Source organism: Octodon degus, unplaced genomic scaffold (assembly GCF_000260255.1).
Source record: "Octodon degus isolate 3935 unplaced genomic scaffold, OctDeg1.0 scaffold00113, whole genome shotgun sequence".
Taxonomy (NCBI): Eukaryota; Metazoa; Chordata; class Mammalia; order Rodentia; family Octodontidae; genus Octodon; species Octodon degus.
The window spans coordinates 1,086,283-1,092,842 of NW_004524689.1; positions in this window are offsets into that span (position 1 = coordinate 1,086,283).

The following is a 6,560-nucleotide window of genomic DNA, read 5'->3' on the forward strand; positions in this document are numbered from 1 at the left end:
CCGGTACCGTCTTCAGTAGCAATTGAATCTGCCACTGTCAAAATAAGTTACTTACATTTATTCCAAATAATCTCGTTTACTCTCAACTGTTTATGCAAATTATATAAGGTTTCTTATGCCCAAGCTTGAAAATTACTTTGCAGTAGACGAGAGGCAGCCGTCCACCCTGAAGCCGCGGTGTTACTTCACGTAAGAACGCACGGGATCTGTTTGCCAAGCCTGATCCGACCCCAAGGCAGCCACAAGCGGAGGGCGGCGGAGAAGGCTTGTGCGGGCACAAATGACCGAATTGTCAGCCACCGGCAGCAACAAGCGGAGAGCGGAGACTGCCGACCCCAGACGTTCGCTCGGGTGACGGAATCGTCTGCAGGGTTTTGCCCTTGGTTTACTGAGGGGGCCCCGGTTGCTGCCGGGACCCCCTTCCTGAAGTGCAATGCGAGAGGCACACCGTGTATATGCAGCGTTTCTTTGGCGTCGTTCTTTCTCTCTTTTGCAGTCACGAAGCCTGTTTGCATGGGATCCCTGCCACAGCAGACCACCCGTGGGCATTATTACCGTGTCTTGTAAAGGGCCAGTTTTGTTACGCAACATGCAGAGTGCTGTTCTCAGCCTCATCTTTCCAGACTTGTGTGTTTTCAGTCATTTCTTCAAGGGAAACTAAACGATTTAGTTTGAGCAAAGCTTTAAGTGTGTTGGCGTGCTTCTGTGTGGCGGCCTTGTGGCCAGGCCTGTGAGTGGTAGTGAGTCGGGTCCGGCTGGAGGTTTGTCCCCAGAGGGACACACTGCCCAGCTCATCAGGCACAGCTGCCCCTCGCCCCCCACCTGCCACCGTAGCACCCGGGTGTCTTTGCTGGGTGCTGCCCGTGACCGTGGGGAGCTCTGTCTGGGTGGCCCCGACAGCCTTGCCGACCCATGAGTTCGTCACCCTTGGCCCCGCATCTCTGGGCCTGAGGGCAGGGGCCCCTGCCGCAGCCAGGCACGGGGCCCTCCGGGCAGCCCTGCAGCTCCACCTCACGCCCTGGTCTTGGCCCCAGGGGAGGCTAGCAGGGTCACCCCAGCCACTCCCGACATCGGGTGGCACGGGCTGGGGGACTCCGGGCTACTGTGTCTGGCTGCGGAGCAAGGCAAGCTGCAAGTTCCATGTCTTTGAAGGAGAAAGGAAAGCCCCTGCCTGCTCCGTCACGGCAGGGCTGTGTGTGCAGCTTAGGTGGTCGCTTTCTTTATCCTGGAAGAAGAAAATCACGAAGGGAAAAAACCAACAGCAATAACATTCATGTCTGTGGAGCAGCTAACTCGTCCACGACCCCCCGCTTTCTGCACAGAACTAGCCAATGTAAAAACAGTTAACATGTAAATACTTTTTTTCATTTTACACCATTGTATTATACGTGTATATGGTGGCTCCTTTTTCAGAAACTTTTCTTACTTGGTAGTTGTCTGGTTTTCTGGCTGTTTTTTAACTGAGGAGGAAAAGCGCTCCTCGGCCCGCGGGACATGTGGCCCTGACCGGGGTCCTGGTGGCCTGCCCCTCAGCTGAGCCCTAGCCCTTTTCCACCCTAGCCTTGACCCCGCCGCCTCCCACCACATGCTGGGCTGAGGGCACCTCTTGCTTTATGTCAGGAGTCTCCAGTGACATTTTTTTCAATTAAAGAACCCCATTTCCAACCTTTACACGCTCCAGAGCCCCTGCCCCTCCCGTGTCCTCTGCTGCTGCTAACGACAATACGACAGCTTACTCTGCTACTCGAGAGCTATTTTTATGTAATTAATGTATGCTTTCTTGTTTATAAATGCCTGATTTAAAAAGGACAAAAGAAAAGCTTGGCATATTTATCTATTTCGCTGTGTACCTGTTAGTCCTCGCCCCTTGGAACAGATGACATTGGACAATAAAGGACTTGGAGAGCGCGCGGGAGGCTGTGCGTGTCCCCTGCCCCGCAGTCGGGTGGGTGGCAGTGGGTCCCTGAGTACGGCCACCTGGGCTGGGGCCGTCCGCAAGGGCATGTCTCGGGGGCTGCCACTCACCCAATGCCACCTGTGTCTCCAGGAAGAGGGCAGGGCCCTGCAGGCAGCTAGTGACTGCAGGCGCGGGGGATGCTGTCTCAGCGCCACCGTTTGCCACCTATCCACCCAACTCTTCCAGCAGGGCCCTCACGCCCCTCTTCCTACCCTTCAGCTCCCTAACCAGGGACCAGCGGAGCCCCCCTCCTCCAACCCCATTAGGACTTGCTCCTACCCTATCCACAGAAAGCTCATCACCCTGGCCACACCCTCTATAGGGACAGCACCAGGCCCCAGGCGCCTCAGCCTGGATGTGGGCCAGGCGTGCTGTGGAATCGGGCCCTCCCCAGCGCACACCTGGACACCCTGCGGGACAGATGGGCAGTGGCCGCTGAGAGGAGGGTGTGCAGCTCGAGGATGGGCCAGGCAGGGCAGCCTTCGCTGCAGGAAGCTGGCCAGGCCACGGAGCAGCAGCAGGAAGGGCAGGGCAGGGCTGGCGGCGTCCTGCCTGCTGGGACCTTGGAAGTGGGTGCATGGGGTCCGAGGCTGCAGTGGCCCTGGGACTGAGCTCACAGTCAAAGCCTGACCCAGGCGTGTGTCACAAGCCCTGACCCAGGGTGGCCCCTGGACGGGCAGAGCCCCCGTGTCCTTCCCAGCAGGGTGATCAGGGAGGCTGCACTCATCCTCTGGGTCCCTGCTCAGGGCCTCCTCTGTCCACAGTCAAGGCCTTTATGGCTGTGGGGTTCCCTACACCCTACTCCCACAGCTGGCGACTCGTACCGAGGACTTGGGGGGGTGAGCGTGACGCTGGGCAGAAGCAGGGCCGGCTCTTTTCACCTTGTTGCCGCCTTCCGTCCCGTCTGCGGCCTGGCCCATCCCCCACTGTGGCCCACGGCCACAGTGCCGGCGCTGCTTAGCTGGTGGATGGGTACCAGGTGTCTCTGGAAAGCGGAAGCTACTGCTCAGGCACTGTTGACTATTGGCTGGCATGCCCTTCCCCCTGCCAGGCCTTAGGGCGGGTGCTGCAGTGGCCGCTAAGAGTTCTGTGTGTGTCCCCATGGCCAGCTCAGTGGGGCTTGCCAAGCTTCCTCGCTGCCCCCGGGTGCCACCTTGGGGGAGGAGACCCACACAGCACCTGCTGTGACCTTGCTGCTGCCTCTGGCGCCTGTTCCGTGGAGGGCTGTAGGCCCCTCCTGCCAGGACGAGGCAGGGCAGGGCTCCACCAAGGCCCAGGCTTAGGGCCCATGCCCTGCAAGAAGGGGCCTGCTACGGCAGCCTGCCTGGCAGCCTGTACCCCGCAAAGGAAGGGCTTGCAGCGTGACAGCGCTGGTACAAGGATGTGAAACTGGGGCGGAGGAGCTGGTTCCCCCAGACGCACCCGGCGAGGCCAAGACCTCCTGCCTGCCGAGGGGTGGGAACAGACACTGGGGTCTGGCTGGCTGCCTGTCCCAGCCACCCCACAGAGTCAGTGACGCGTGCGGCCATCTGTGACCGGCCCGCGCCAGGCAGGTGGAGGCGTCAGCACAGGTGCCCAGGCCTGGAGCAGGTGGTCCACTGCGGGAGAAAACAGGCAGGGGCGCGGGCCGGCCGGCTGGTCTAGGTGTGCCACGTGGGGCCAGGTGTCTGGCCAGCCAGAAGGAAGCTCCCTGCCCTGTGGCCGGCCTGGCAGCATTGCTGGGCACATCTCATGGGCCGTGAAGAAACTCGTTCTGGAACGCAGAGTTGGCGCTCGAGGAGGTGCAGGGTGAGAACTCCACCAGGGCAGGCCGTGCAGGAAGGCAGCAGATGAGGCCTGCGGGACACCATCCTGGAGCCCGTGCCACCCCCACCCCCACCCCCACCGCCACCCAGGGCCTGTTGTGCACGAGGGGTGGAGAGCAGGTGCCTGGCTGCCCCAGAGCCTGGGGCCCTGCGGGTCGAGGCTCAGGCAGACCTGGCCGCCTTTCTCTGTGGGGTCTGTGTGGGCTCCTCCAGGCTGGGCGGTGCCTTAACTGTCGCTTCCTGTGCCATCCTCTCAGTCCTGGGCACCATGGGTCCTGGTCAGCTGGCCGGCTGTCCTGTCTGCACCCCTCTTCCCGAAGTCCAGGTCTCTGGGACCTCTGGCCAGGCAACCTTAGAAAGGCTCCTCGGAGGAGGCTGGGCCAGGGTGCCCTGTCCAGGACAGGCTCCTACCGTGAGTGGGAGCTACATACTGCAGGACCAGAGTGGAGGCGCTGCCACTAGAGTGCTGGCCAGGTGCCCCAGGTCCTCCGCTCCGGCACCTCCTGCTTCCAAGAGCCAGAGGGAGGAGGGGACAGGCACAGGTCAGGCAGTCTTGCCCCCGTCCCAGGGTGGGGCAGGGGTCTCCTGGCCTGGGGAAGCCTGCGTGTGTATGTGTGCGCCTGCGTGCACGCGCATGGCTGTAGGCTGGGCAGAGGGCAAGGGACTAAGGCCCACGGCGTGCCCTGGCCCCCTGAGTTCCATCCGAGCTGCAGTTCCCCTGGCTGCTCTGTCACCATACCTGATCCAAGGGAGGTGACCCAGTGCTGGGACCCATCACTGACCCGGGCAGCACTGCTGCCCCGACCCTGGGTCTCCTCTGCTGGTTGGTGGCCACAGGCTGAGCAACAGCTGAGGGTCTGGCAGTGGAAATGTTTCCTCTCTCAGGTGTGCTGGGCCTGATGTCACCCCAGCTTCAGGTTCCCCAGGGGGCTCCAGAGAGGGCCTAGCAGAGACAGTACCCCAAACCCTGGCTCTCCTGGAGGGCGAGAATAGGGCCAACAGCCAGGGTGCAGAAGGCTGAGGCCAGCACCTGGCCTCACCACGGTCCCTTCCCGAGGCCTAGCCCCTAGCAGTCTAGAGAGCAGGAAGTGGGGCCAGTGCCGGGCCAGTAACACCCAGGTACGGCTCCTCAAATCCCAGCCTGGGGTGGTGAGCTGGATTGGGCTGGGAGCTGGGGTCCTTAGTGCCCCCTGCAGTGCACCTGGGTCCCGGCCTGCCCAGGGTCACCCTGACTCCAGCATAAGGTGCGGAGTGAGGAGGGGCTGCTCTCCACTCCACCTGGGCTTCCCCATCAGGGTCCCTGGGCATTTAGGGCACAGCCCCGTCTGCCCAGCAGTGTAGGAAGTGCCCCTCCCAGTCACTAGCCTGCCCCTGTGGGACTGCAGCTCCAGGAAAGGGCTCCGTTCCTGAGGTCACACCTCCACAAGGCCTTGCCTGACCCACAGAGGTGCCTCCGGTCATGCTAGCAGGGGCCTCGCCGATCAAAGACTCCTGCAGACCGCCGCCCCCGCACATCCACCATACCAGCTTCTAGTCTGGCCTCATAACCCGGTGACCCCATCTAGGCCCTAGAATTGGAGTCGGGGTCTGTTGGCTGGGCATGGTGGTGCATGCCTGTAATCCCAGCACTCAGGAGGTCAAGGCAGGAGGATCTCTGAGTTCAAGACTAGCCTGAACTGCATAGTGAGACCCTGTCTCAAAAAAGAGCAAAAAGCTCTTTGGTTTTGGCGGCACAAGCGAGATGACGAAGGGAACGTCATCCTTCGGAAAGCGTCGTAATAAGACGCACACGTTGTGCCGCCGCTGTGGCTCTAAGGCCTGCCACCTTCAGAAGTCGACTTGTGGCAAATGTGGCTATCCCGCCAAGCGCAAGAGAAAGTATAACTGGAGTGCAAAGGCTAAAAGCTAAAATACCACCGGAACCAGTCGAATGAGGCACCTAAAAAGTGTATATCGCAGATTCCCAAAAGAGCAGCAGTTGCAGCTCCAGTTCATCTTGAAAATTGCAGCAATCAGTCAAATGCTTTGGTTTTAAAATATTAAAAGAAAGAAAGAAAGAAAAAGAAATAACAAGAGTGTTGTTAGGGTTAGAGAAGTTAGGTTAGGGTTAGAGATTATGGCTAGGTGGGTTATGGGTTAGGGGTGTTAGGGTTAAGGGTGGGTTTAAGCTTAGGGTATTTTGCTTTTAAAGATAAGGCCTTGGAGCCGGGGAGATGTCTCAGTGGAATAAGCGCTTCCCTGGCAAGCACAAGGGCCTGAGTTCAATCCCCAGTTCCGGAAAAAAAAAAAAAAAAAAAGATAGGGCCTCACTGAGTAGTTCAGGCTCATCTTGAACACACTATATAGCTGAGGCTGGCCTTGAGCTCACAGAAATCTTCCTACCTCAGCCTCCTGATTGTTGGGATTACAGGTGCTCAGGGTTAAGGATAGGGTTAGGATGGGATTAGGGGTAGAATTAGAGTTATGGAGAGCCAGCATTAGTTTTAGGATAGGGTTAGGGTTAGTTTTGTGGTTAGCATCAAGGGTAGCGTGGGGTTAGCTGGTTGTTGTTAGGGGATTAGGGTTAAGAGTAGTGTTAGGGTTAGGTGGTAACTGCTCAGGGTAAGGTTAGCAGGTTAGGGATAAAGGTAGTATGAGGGCAGGGCTAGGTGCTTAGGATTAGGGTAGCGTTCTCAGGTGGCTGAGGTAGGAGGGTGATTGCAAGTTCGAGACCAGCCTGGGTTAGAAAGTGAGCTCAGGGCCAGCCTGGCTGCACATGGGTGCCAGTCCTCCCTGGAAGACCTCGCCCCGTGGGTTGC